The following is a 13,093-nucleotide window of genomic DNA, read 5'->3' as shown; positions in this document are numbered from 1 at the left end:
GACAAGTCACTCAACCTCCTGCAGCCTCAGTCTTCTTAACTTCAAATTTTGGTGGTTAGGCTGGATGGCCTCAGAAGTCTTGAGTTAGGATCCCTGAACCTGAGGTGGGGAGGGGTATAGGACCGGCGAGAAGGCGCCAGAGAAGGAAGACAACAAAGAAGGCTTTTTAAGCCCCCAGACAAAGAGAGCTCCCCTGTGTAAATAACTTTTCACCTTTTTGGGAAGCACTTTCATGTCGCTCAAACGCCACGCCTTATTGGGAGGAGAGGAGCCATCACAGCTGACTCTTAGCCGGCCTCCCTATTGCACAAAGCACAGTTTTGCCAGAAGCTCCCCAGTGCCACACTGGAGCCTAGACCTTTTGGAAACAGGAAATCTCTTCGGGCAGGGCTGGCTAGGATGCGAAGACCTGACCTTTCAGGATTTATCTTAATCCCTGGTTTCCTTTTCTGCTCCCTCTCCCTCCCCTCCCTCCTCAGAAACAAATCGCAGAATACAAAAACCCTAAAGAGGTTTTTGTGAGCCGGAAGGCCCACACATCTCATTGTCTCTTGATGATGACTCAATCAGCTCATTTCCTGACAGTGAGAACCACTGGCCCCTAGACCTTATGCAGCCCTATTGCCCTGCCACTCAGAGAATGAGGGGCTATTCCCTGTGGAGGGACCCGCTGGGCAGAGCCTCATCGACTGCTCATTTCAAGTGGCTTGCTTTTCAGAAATGTGGGAACTAGTGCTCTAGCAGGTGGACAGCCCCCACTCCTAGGCACACTTGGAGCTGAGCTGTCACCAAGACGAGTGCATGTGGTCATAGTTGGCTTTTTGCCAGCGACGGCCATTCCAAAGTCCTCGACTCCCTGGAGGACTGGGTCCATCCTGTTTCTTCTTATTGAATGACAATTATCTGACAGTGGGCAACACGAGCCCTTTGGAGCCAAGGCCAGACAGCTTGCTTAGCTTAGGATGACAAGCTAAGTCCTGGGCTCCTGAACGAGGAGCCAAAAGATCTGGGTTTCTGTTTTGGGCTCATGGCTATGTGACCTTGGGAGAGTTATTTCATGTTAGGGTGGCAAGAGTGCTGGCTTGAGGACCTGGGTTCCAATTTCATTTCTGCCCCTGACTACATGAGTGACCTTGGGTAAGTCATATACCCCAACTCTGCTCATTTGTAAAATGAAGGGATTAGACTGGGTCCCTCTGAGGGATGTTACAACTTTAAATCTAGAATCTCATCCCTTTCCTTAGTTTCAATTTCCTTGTATGTAGAGTGAGGGTGATAACATCTGCCTTCGCCTACCTCAGAGCATCATTTTGAGGCCCAAAGGGGCCATAGCTGATGGAAGGGTTCTGTAAATTGTAGAGTGCTGTACACACGTGAGGGGTAAAAATGACACTTGCTGACCTTTCTCTGGCGTTCTAAGGTTTGCAGAACATGATGATTCTGAGGAGGGTCACTGGAGAAGGTCAGACCCAGTGGGAGCTGGAAGTGTGTGGGCGTCGGGGAATGTTTCTCCAGGATGTCATGGACTGAGAATACCTCCAGGATGCATCTGCATGGAGGCGCTCAGAATAGCTTTGAGGATGTCAGCATTGGCCAGGAGGCCATGGCTCTGAGTTTCCTTTTGGCCGTCAAGGACTCCCTCTCTCCTGGGATGGCTCATGCCGGCTATTCCCTGCTGAGAGCCACAGAGCTCCAGAAGGGACCCCAGAGATCCTCAGCTGGATTCCAAGGTCCCTTCCAGCCCTGAATCCATAATCTGATGAAATTGACTGGCCCAAGGTCACACGGGCAATGACAGAGTGATAATGGCACACGGCTTCTTAGGCTTTGCAAAATGCTTCATATCCTTATGGTATTTGGGCCTCACCACCACCCAGTGAGGTAGAAGTGCTAAGTGTTATTGTCCCTATTCTTCAGATGAGGAAACTGAGGCTCAGAGAAGTGAAATACACAGCTGGTAAGTGTCAGAGACCATAGCTGAACCAGGTCCTGGGCGTTTAGTCTTCTCTCAGGCATGCTGTGGGGGTTGGGGTCTTGGGATCCATGTCTGCTCCTAGAGGCGCTGCATTCCCAGGGGCTGATTACTCCTCTGCTCAGGTTGCCCGGAAATCAGCTCAAGGGCCTGGTTATAGGCCCTGCAAGCTAGAACCTTAGGAGTCATGTAGTCTGACTCCTTTATGCTACACAGGGGGAAACTGAGGCCCGTAGTGGAGAAGGGCCCAACGTCTCCCTGGGAGTGGTTACAAATCACAGGGCACATCTTCTCAGAGTTGGAAGGGATCTTAGATGTCACCTAGATCAACTCCCTCATTTGACAGAATTGGAAACGGAGGCCCAGAGAAGGAGGCAGCTTATCCAAAGTCCCCCAGGAAGTGGTTGCAAATTATTGATCAAAGATTGTCAGAGCTAATTTAGAACTCAGAGCCCACCTAATTTCCTTTGACGGGGAAGGGAACTGAAGCCCAGGGAGTCAAAAGACTGGCTCAAGGTCCCTCCCGAATGAGCCACTTCCTGCTTCGGTGCCAGAGGCCTTCAGCAGGTCAGCCCTTCGAGCACCATTTATGGGGCGTGGGCTCCTCTGAGCAGGTAGGAGTAGCTGCTTCCTCCCTCCCCCGGCCAGGCCCCACAGACAATGGGCTGGTAGGACCCGGCAGTCGTCCTCTCCCTTCCACAGGGAAGCCTGCCTGCCTCCCTGCCTGCCTCCCTGCCTGCCTCCCTGCCTGCCTGCCTCCCTGCCTGCCTCCCTGCCTGCCTGCCTCCCTGCCTGCCTCCCTGCCTGCCTGCCTGCCTGCCTGCCTGCCTTCTCATTTGGGAGGCTGCAGAGAGCTTCTGAAATCAATGTTCCTTTATACCATGAAGTCACTGCCTTCCCCACCAAAAGCCCCGTTTGTGTCTCTCTCCAGCATCCTGCCATTCCCCTTTAGACTTATGGCCTCATCGCTTCCTCCCCAGAGTTCTCTGCTGCAAATGCCTCTCACAGCTCAGGAAGGCAGCTCCCCCTCCCAACCCTCTCCCTCCTTTCTGCTGAGGAAGAAAAGGCTTCCCGGTCCTGTGAATTCCTTTATGCCTTCTTGGCCTGTTCGCCGCCCAAGGACATCATCCCGGCATCAGGCGCTTGCCCCAAAGCCCCGGATCAATCTGAGGGGGTCCCATTCACGGCCCGGATAAACCTTTGCCTATTAACTCTCTCAAAGCCTGTTTGTCATCCCTGGGAACTGGGAATGCTGTCTGACTGCAGGGCTAAAAACATTCTTGTTTTTAGAGTGTTCCATGTAGGAAGGAAGGAGTGAAAGTCAGAGTAAAATCTGGGTGGGGAAAATCATATGCTTACCTCTCCTTACCTGCTTTATCTCCTTGGGATACTCCCCTCCCTCGTCCCCTCCTAAGAAAGATCAAGAAGCTGTGTTTATTTCCATCGTCATCAATGTTCATTGTTTGACGAACATGATGAAAAAGTCAGGTAGAAGCATTTTACAGATGAGGCAACTAAGGCTCAGAGAGAAATGACTTGCCCAAGGTCACACAGCCAGTATGCAGCAGAAGTGAGATCTGAACAGGAGAGAGTCCATTCCAGGCTGAGGGTGGGGTGGGCAGAGTGAGTGCAATGGTGGCGACAAGACGGAGGCAAGACTAGAACGGGAAAGGGGGAGGGAGGGAAGGCTGTGATAAAGAAGGACCCGGTCTGCCTGGAGTATAGAGAAGGCTGGAGAAGGTGGCTGGGGCTGCATCCTGAAGGACCCTGAGTATCAGTCATGGGATAAGGGAGTTATAGATGTGAAAGAAATCTCAGAGTTAGGAGGTGCCAGAGTCAAGATGCAAAGTCCTCTTGGGGAGTCCACCACCATCCCCCCACACCAGAGCGGACTTGCTGACTTTTAAATGCCGCTTGCCTTCCCACAACCTGTGAAGGATGCAGTGAAAGTATTACTCTCCTTCCCCAGAAGGGGAAATTGAGGCCAGTCCCTTCCCCCACAGAGTTGCCTAGTGCCAATATTATGTTAGGTGCAGGCTGTCTCCCTCACTAGATCTGAGCTCAGGGAGGGCAGAACCTGTTTTTGCTTTTCTCTGCATCCCCAGTGCTTAGTGAAGTGCTCGGCACATAGTAGGTGCTCCATCAATGTTGGTTAATTGAAGCCGTTTGCTTGGGCTTGGGCAGCTGGTCAGTGATGAAGCCAGGATGCAGGAGGGTATCTCCTCCCATACTCCAAGCTGCTCCCATGGACCCAAGGGGCCTGGGCAAAGGAAGGCTAGCTCCTTCCCTATTTTTATTTGGGGTCAGCTGTAATTCTTTCGGGGTGATGCTCAACTCAATCAAACCTCGTGCGTGGGGAAGAGCCCTGGCCAGTGAGTCCATAAGAAGGTCTGGACTCAGCCTTGGACCTGGCTCCTTCTCAGCCCTGGGCCTCTGGGAAAGCACCAGCTGAAGAGGGAGAGGCCCTGGGTTCAACAGCTGGTGCTACTCTTTCTTTGCTGTGATTCCTTTCTCTGCTCCGTCTCTCTTTTCTACAAAAGGCAGGGCTGTATGCCTGCTGGGCGCCCTTCTTGCTATTGATCTCTGACTCTATAATCTCGTGCCAAGCTTTGGTTTCTCCATTTGCAAGATGGGGAAAATACTAGTGACATCTTCTACCTCTCAGGGTTGTTGTGAGTATCAAATGGCCACAGGATCATAGAACTCAGAAGGGACCTAGTACAAACCCTCCCCCTTGCCCCCATTTTACAGAAGAGGAACTGAGGCTCCTTGACATTAGGTGACTTGCTCAAGGTCACACAGGTAGTAATTCCCAGAAGACAGGATTTGAATTCAGGTCCTCCACTGTAAAACTGGTGATCTTTCCACTACCGTACTGTTTCCAGCTATGTAATATTAGTTAGCTTGGCCTCCCTTATTCTACTAGAGGGACCCTTAGGTTTCTAGCTAGCTGGCTGCCAGGCCTATGTTCTGGAGCCGGAGCTGGTCCAGCCCTGCCTCTGTTTGACTGCTCAGCTGGGTCCCGGGTCCCTCCACCTCACCCCACCCAGGCCAATTTGGGCTCCGGTTTGTACCAAATCCCCGGCACACCGTCAGCAGTGGGGCCGGGCTGGAGGCCCATTCAGTGGAGGGAGTTCAGGGCCTCTCGGCCTGAGGTGAGCAGAGCCGATGGAGGCTATTAGGCATTCCGATAAGGGCTGCTGAATACAGCTCTGGCCTTTGTGAGTCCTAATCCCATGTTCCATCGGCTTCTGGACACGGCTAATTTATTTAGACTCTCTTTCTGTCCCTGACAGCATTCTTCTTTATTAGCTGTGTGATCCCCGGGAGCCCAGCTACACGCCACTTTCCCAAAGCTGCGGGCTTCATTCTTTTTTCACCTTTAGTCTCTGTGGATTCCCTCAGACTCTGCTGTGGCCCCTCTCAGAGGCAGGAGGATGCTTAAACAAGGTCCATTATCGCTGGCTCCAAAGAAAGTGTCAGCCCTGGGAGCCGCTCTCTGCCTTGGTTAATGGGGTCACAGAGCGCTCTACTCTCCCTGAGTCTTGCCAATGTCTGGACCTTTAGCATGAGCAGTAGGCATTTCGCAAGTGGTGGCTGTCTTGAAAATAAAGTCAGTTTTTGCCACACTGTGCACCCCCAGAGACCGGGGAGCATTTCACTGATCTCTCAGTTTATAGGTTGTGGTAGACTGGAAGTATGTTTCTATTTGAATGTATTGCCAGTGCTAGGAGACCCAATACGGTCAGGCCAGGGATGACATTGATCATGTGTCTTCAGAGGATGTGGACCATAGTGTACACACTTCATCTCCCCTATTGTACAGATTGGGGAAACTGAGGTCTAGAGTATGAGTGGACTTCCATTCAAAGGCAGGGAGAAAAACAAGTGACTAGAAAGCCATCCATGTGACTGTGTGTCTAACTGTGCAACTGTGACAGAATGACACATTTAGTTATTCTCCTCTGGTCCAGGTCTGGCTACAGGGGGCCAATAGTGTGTGTGTGTGTGTGTGTGTGTGTGTGTGTGTGTATGCACGTGTGCACATGTAGAAATACTGGTCCTCCAACTTCTGTGTCAGTTTACAATACTGGTATAACATTGTTATATTTAGAAACATTTGTATATACCCTAGTTATACTTTGTAACACCTGTATAGCACTTTGCTATGCCTTACATCACTTACACAACACTTTTCACACCTTTCACGCTTGTAAATCATCTTCATATACCTCACGAGACAAATACAATGCTTTGCTGCAACCTCCAAAACTAATACAGCACCTTGTTTTATTTTCAGCTCGATACAGCCCCTTTTTGTCTCTTAAAGCAATAGCTGAGTGCTTTGTTGTACCTTAAAATACTTCCACGCCCTGTTTTATTCTGTACAACACACCTTGCTGTACCTAGCAGCACCAGCATGGCACCCTGGTATGTGGTACAATAGCTGAACAGTGCTTGGTTATACCTTACAATTAATAAATGAATAAAAAATTTTTATGAACTGCTTACTCTGTACCATGAACTGTGTTAAGTGCGGGAAGTATAAATATTCAAAAAAGAAAGACAGTTCCTGCCCTCAAGAAGTTAATGTTTTAAAAGGGAAGATAACAAATATAGGGGTGAAGTGACCAGTGAGGGAGTTTTGTCTTGGGAGAGGGAAGGCAGGGCAAGGAGCCGAGAGGGGAGCACCTGGTGCTGAGAGCTATCCAGTGGAGATGGTGGCTGCATACACGCTCAGCACCCTGTCATCTGGGGCCTGGATTCAGGGAAAGCCAGGTACAGAAGCCCAAGCCCCAAGTCTGGCATGGTCCAGAAGGGGAGGCATTCACTAGTGTAACACCTTGTAATACCACACAGTATTGGCATAGCATTTTGTTATGCCTTCCAACTCTTGTATAACACCCACACTTAGTTAACTCCTGTTATACTTCACACCGCTAATGCAGCTCCTTAAACACACTTTCCTATGAGTCGAGTGATTTATCTCCCTTTAAAATACCATTACAACAGCTTTGTCACTCTCTATAGCACTTGAAGCTTTCCCAAACGCAGCACTCGCACATCTATATTATAGCCCCCCTGTGTGGTGAACAAGGCAGGCATTCTTATCTTTAATTCATCGATGGAGAAACTGAGGCCCAGGGAACTGCTGTGACTTCACCAAGGCTGTGCAGCTGATTCAGGGCAGAGCCTGGGACTCAAAGCGGGGTTTCCTGGTCTTCTCACTGCGCTGTTCTGCTGGTCAAGTCGCGTGGAAACAGATCGGATTTGTCCTTTGGTGCTAACCCAAGATGGCCACACTTAAATGGTTACAGGGTCAACCATGCTTGGGTTCATCTGAAAGGGCATATTTTATTTCCTGAGTTTTCATGTGGACAAAAGACACCATGGAAAGAGCCCAAGATTTGGGAGGGAAGGAATAATCATTTATTAAGGCTTACTTATCTACTTACAGTACCAGGCACTGTGCTAAGTGCTATACAAATTTTGTCTCATGTCAAAAGATCTGGGTTTGAATCTTGGCTTTGTTGTTTACTACCCGTGTGATCTTGGACAAGTCCCTTACTGTTTCTGGGCCCCATGGATAAAATGGAGGGGTTGGATTAGATCACTGCTTAAGTCCCTTCCATCCCCAGGTCAATGGTCCTATAACGTTCCCTGCCCTCTGATCCAGGGTCAGAGGTCAGGCTGTTGCCCCTCTGTTTAGGGGTGCGCTCTCCTTTTCCTTCTTTCTCCCTCTTGCCCCTTCCTTTTGACTGGATACTCGCTGGAGGTATAGCCCAGTGCCAGGCCTGGTGGAGCCACGGTCATAGCCAGGAAGGAGTTTCCAGTCTGGTGTTGATTCCTGGTCTGCTGGTGTTTACCTGCCTCAGGGCTTTTGCTTAGCAAGCACTCTTGAGAACAGCACTACTGAGTAGGTAAGAACAAGACCTTTAGCTTCGACCAAAATACAAAAAGTAATGGGAGGTCTTGCTGTGACACGAGGCTCCATCTTTGGCATCTCTGCAGCCTCTGGGTCGAGGCTGGTGGAGGACCTCCCATTCTGTCTCCCAGAAACCACCCCCTTGGTCATGAAATTCACAGGCCTTGAAAACCTTCCTTGCCCAACCACCATCAGAGTAAGACTCCAGAAAGAGAGGGAGGAGAAGTGCTTTTAATTCACCCTGACGGAAATCAGCTGTTGAAGCAGGGGATGTGTAGAGGCCAAAGTGGGAAGGGAATTGCTCTCCAGGTGTGGGAGACTGCTTGGGCAAAGGTGCAGAGGTGAGAGATGAGATGCCCTTCAAGAGAGCTGGGCCTTAAGCCCAAGCCTCTTTTGACCATAGGGCTCTTCCAGTGACACCACAGACATCCCACTGCCTTCTCCTCCAAGCGATCAGGTCTACCTGACTTATTGGGTGATAGGATGAGTTGAAAACCATTTCCTTCAAGGACTGGAGACAGCTGTGGATGACTGGAAGGTAGCTTGTCCCGTCGGATACCTTTCTTGAAGGACATTCTTAACCTTCTATGCTGCTGAGTCATGAGGGGACAAGGACAGTGGGACAGCAAGAGGCCCCATTTGGTGCCACCCACTCACCAAGGTGACTGCCAGATTCTCTGCCACTCCAGTCACCTGCTTCGGAATTATTGACTTTGCCTGCTGGGTTTTATTCTGCAAAGATAAGTGGTTGTAAAGGTCAAAGCTGTTTCCAAGCAGCAGGAGAAGGCATTTGTTGGGTTCCAGGTCTTTAGGTCAGAGGGGAAGGAAGGAAACCTGGTGGAGCTGGCTTTGTCTTACTTTCAGGGAGGACCAGGCAGCAGGAAGGAGGCTGATGCTGGAGCCTGGCTGCTCCTTCAGTGTGGAGAGAGGGCAGGATCCTGGGCTTTCGATGCAGCTGGCACTGTCCCAGCATCCTCAGTTCAAAGAGTTTCCTTCAGAAGAAGCGTCCACCTCACTGGTAAGTGGCATGCATTCTCACTAGTCATGAAAGAATCAGGTTCTTTTCACTGACTTTTAAATAACTATCTCAGGGGCTGTGGATTGCCTTCTCTCCAATATCCCTCCCTCCCCCAACCGTATTTTGATGAGAGAAGTACCTTGGGGAGTCCAGCCTTTTGAAGGTAGAAAAAGCACCGGAAGATTCTCTTCCAAATCTTATCAATGGCTCAGACTTTAGAGTCAGAGAAGCGCTGAATGTCAGCGCTTGAATCGGTCATCTAATCCAATCCCCTTGTTGTAAGGAAGGGGACGGTTCTGGGCCACAGAATGGAGAATGGACTATCAGGTGAGAGAACCACATCTATACAGACATTTGTTAGAAAAATATCTGGAGATTTGAGCAGAAGCCAAGCTCAAATGAGTCAGTGAGGTAACCAGTTAGTGATCCAATCACTATATATTGAGCACCTACTGTGCACCAGGCACTATGCTAGGCACTGGGCATCTTGTAAGGTAGGAGAGGTGGGTTTGAGCCGGATTATGAAGGCCTTCGATGCCAGTATCAAATTTTAGAAGCAGAAGGAATCAATCTTAGGAGTCATAGATCCTAGCCCTTCATTTTGCAGATGGGGAAACTGAGACCAAAGAACAACAGTAACTTGGTTAAGGTCCTGCTGGTGGTAACTGATAGGGGACAGGCTTTGAACAGGCATTCCCAAGCTCTTCTGCAGCCAGTGAAGGCTTGTTTTCTCTTCTAGGAAGCAATAGAATCATCAGGGGTGCAGGGGAGGTTCCTTGGGAGCTGTGTGGAGGATGGGCTAGGGAGTGACTGCCCTGGGGTGGGAGAGGAAGATCTGGGGGGGATCCATAGCACCAGTGATAATGGTCACACTTTCCTTAGGACTCCCAGGTTGTTTGATCCTCTCAACAACCCAGGGAAGCTGGGGCTATTATCACTTCCATTTTACAGATAAAGCAATTGAGACTTCACGCATGGGGCCACCAAGCTAAGTAAGTATGTGGGGTGGGATTCGAACCTAGGGCATTTCAACACTGTGTCCAATTGAGGAAGATGAGATGAAGACCTTCAGGACTAAGTGGGGAGGACAGTCCAATATGACAGATATGGAGGGCATAGAAATGTCTGGACTTGGCGCTTTATTGGACGTGGTGGGGGGAGATAAAGGAAGAGTCAAAGATGGCTCTAAGAGCTTGGAGAACCTGGGCGGGGGGTGAGCAGGCCATTGTCAGAAACAGGTAATTTTGGAGGGTGGACATAGTCTGGGCTGGGGGTAGGGAAAGGAATTCAGTTCAGGACACAGTGAATTTGACCTGTGGGCAGGATATACTGGGCAAGATGTCCTCTCTATAGGGCGAGACAGAGACTTGGAACAAGAAGAGGCTGGAACATTTTATCTCTGTGTAGGAATCCATCCCTGGTTTACAGCTGAGGAAACTGAGGCACAGAGAAGCAAGGGGTTTGCCCATCTTGGACCAGAATTCAGGTAAGTTAGACCTTTTTTCCTATGGGTTCAAGTCTCCTCCCCAGTGCCTCCTCACCTCCGGAGTGACTCTTGTCCTATATGGAGATTTCACCTGACTCCCAATTCTCCATGATTGACTCTAGTGGGAACCTTAGTACGTGCTGGAGGAGCCCAAAGGCCTAAGGAGACTTTACTCGTCTGTTTTCCAAGGAAATATTTACAGCATTCTCAGACATTCCGTGGAGCCACTTCCAGGGCAGAGATCTAGGACACTTCGCTTAGGAATCAACCCAGGAACATGCATGTGACTAGAAAAAAGAGCATTGTCTTCAGACCACAAACCCTTTACAGATCCTGCCCCTGAGGTCTGTTGGGACTGACTTTGTCTTAAGTCTTAGCATCCTAGGATTCAGATTTGGAAGGGGCCTTAGAGGTCCCATAGTCTGGCCTCTTCATTTTACAGAAGGGGAAACTAAGGCCCAGTTTCCCTTCCCCAAAGAAGGAAGTGACTTGGCCAAGCCCACAGAGGTAGAAGGAGAAAAACTGGGAATTAAACCTAACTCAAAGAATCATGGGACTGCAGGCCATCGACTTTGGAGGTCACCTAGTCCCTCCCTCTGATTTTATAAAGGGAGAAATTGAGGCTGAGGGAGGGAATGGGACAGATCCACAGTCACACAGTCACACAGGTAGTAAGGGGCACGTCTGGAATTTGAACCCAGGTGCTCTGACACCCCTGAAATGAGCGAGCAGTTTTCAATCGTGGCCCTCGAGCACAAATATTGAATTGTAGACTTCATTTATGCCCTCCAGTGAAATGAAGGGGTTACTGATTAATCATGGTCCAATTAAAAAAAAAAACACACCACTTGCTAAAAAATTGTTTACTTAGTAGTTTGTTGATGGCTAATTACTCAGGGGGCTCTGATTTGCATCTAGCTTGTACAAAAGGCACGGGTGAGCAGGCAGGATCCAGGGCCAGGGAGACGGCCACAGCCAGCTGCCTTCTTTGTCTGTCCAAAGGTGTTGATGCCACCCAAGTTATCGGGGGTGGGTGCTGCCTTGGAAGGTGGGGGTGAGGATGGGAACTGGCACTGTGGTGCTGGGAAAGGAGCCGCTTTCTGGAGTTAGCGCTGGTCGAGTGAGAGAGGAGGGGGTGCCTCGGCTGATCCCACCCTGGGCTGTCTGCCTACACCCCAAAAGCTCTGGATTTGGATGAGGGCAGCCCCTCATTTGGCAAATGGAGGGGCACCCAGAGAAATCAAGTCAGAGCAAGTCACACCGCTAATAAGTGGTGACTGAGATGCCAAGCTAGGCACATGCAGGGGTGGACCTTTGGGGAGACTCTGAGGCCCCCTCTGAGAGAGGTGAGGGAGGATCTGGAGGCAGGAAGTCCTGGGTTCAGATCCTGCCTGGGACTTCTTACTCACTGTGTGATCCTAGGCTAGTCACTCATCTCCTCATGTGTAAAATGGGCATGATAATTAATATCTGTCTCACAGCCTTGCTGGGGGGAAGTATCCTAAAAAGATAGGCTCTTTTCGGTCCATTTGGAGAGAATGACCACAAATAGAAACAATAGCTTTAGTCCAAAGCATCTCCGAAGGGCAAGAGATGGGACTGGGGATCCTCCCTCCTCCGAGATTCCAGGTCCCCTGAAGTTCGGGGTGGGGGGAGGAGCAGTGGAAGAGGGCCGCTTCCCAGGCTGCCAAGGTGGGGCCTCCCATCTTGGGCCTTTTCCCAGCTTTGCCACGGACTTGCTGTGTGACCCGGAATAAGAACCTGCCCCACTCTGGGCCTCATTTCTCTCATCTATGGTCTTTCCTAGTCCTGACATGTTCTGTTCTAACGTTCCTTCCAGCTCTATCATTCCAAGTTCTATGTTTTAAGGCCTCTCTCAGCTCTATCATTCTGTATTCTAAAGTCTTTCCTAGTTCTGACATTGTGTCCTGTGTTCTAAGGCCCCTCTCAGCTCTGACATTCTGTGCTCCAATGCCACCATTTTGGGGGAGATGGGGAGCTTTGGGGGTGCAAGGAGCAGGAGGGGTTGTCCCCATCTCCCTTTCCTCCCCTAGTCCAGCCATTTGAAGCAGCCCTGCCCCACCCCCCCAGCCTCCTCCTGTGTCCTGAGCAGCCCCTGTCTGTGTGGCCCTTTCCTGGGACAGGCTCAAGGCGACATTTGCATCTGCCCATAGACTAATAGAGTCCTGAACTGGGGGTGGCCACCCCAGCTTCCCTGCTCTGATTCTGTTTTCTCTTGTGTCCCACCTTCCCCGCCTCCTTTCCCTTTTCATCTGTTCCCCTTCCCTGGCCTCCTCTCCTCCCCCCATTCCATCTCCAGGCCTGGTGCCTCCGGAGGCCGCTGGACAGCGCCGCCCGCCACTCTTGAAGTACTAGCTAATTGGGGGAAGAAAGGCCGCGATTGTCTGTCTGCCCGAGCTGGACAGGCCCGCATGGGCTGCTGAAAGGGCCCAGAGGAGGTGCCTGCCTGCCTGTGCTCAGCAGCTGCTGCTGCCGGAGATGTTTGGGGATTACGTCAGCATCGCAGAAAAGAGGGAAAGAGACAGAGAGAGAGACTGAGGGAGATTGCAAGAGAGATTGTGAGCTACACACACACACACACACACACACACACACACACACACACACACAGGAGAGAGAGAGAGAGAGAGAGAGAGAGAGAGAGAGAGAGAGAGAGAGAGAGAGAGAGAG

Source organism: Vombatus ursinus, unplaced genomic scaffold (genome assembly GCF_900497805.2).
Source record: "Vombatus ursinus unplaced genomic scaffold, bare-nosed wombat genome assembly UNPS02011369.1, whole genome shotgun sequence".
Classification (NCBI taxonomy): domain Eukaryota; kingdom Metazoa; phylum Chordata; class Mammalia; order Diprotodontia; family Vombatidae; genus Vombatus; species Vombatus ursinus.
Note: the sequence above shows the minus strand (reverse complement) of the source record.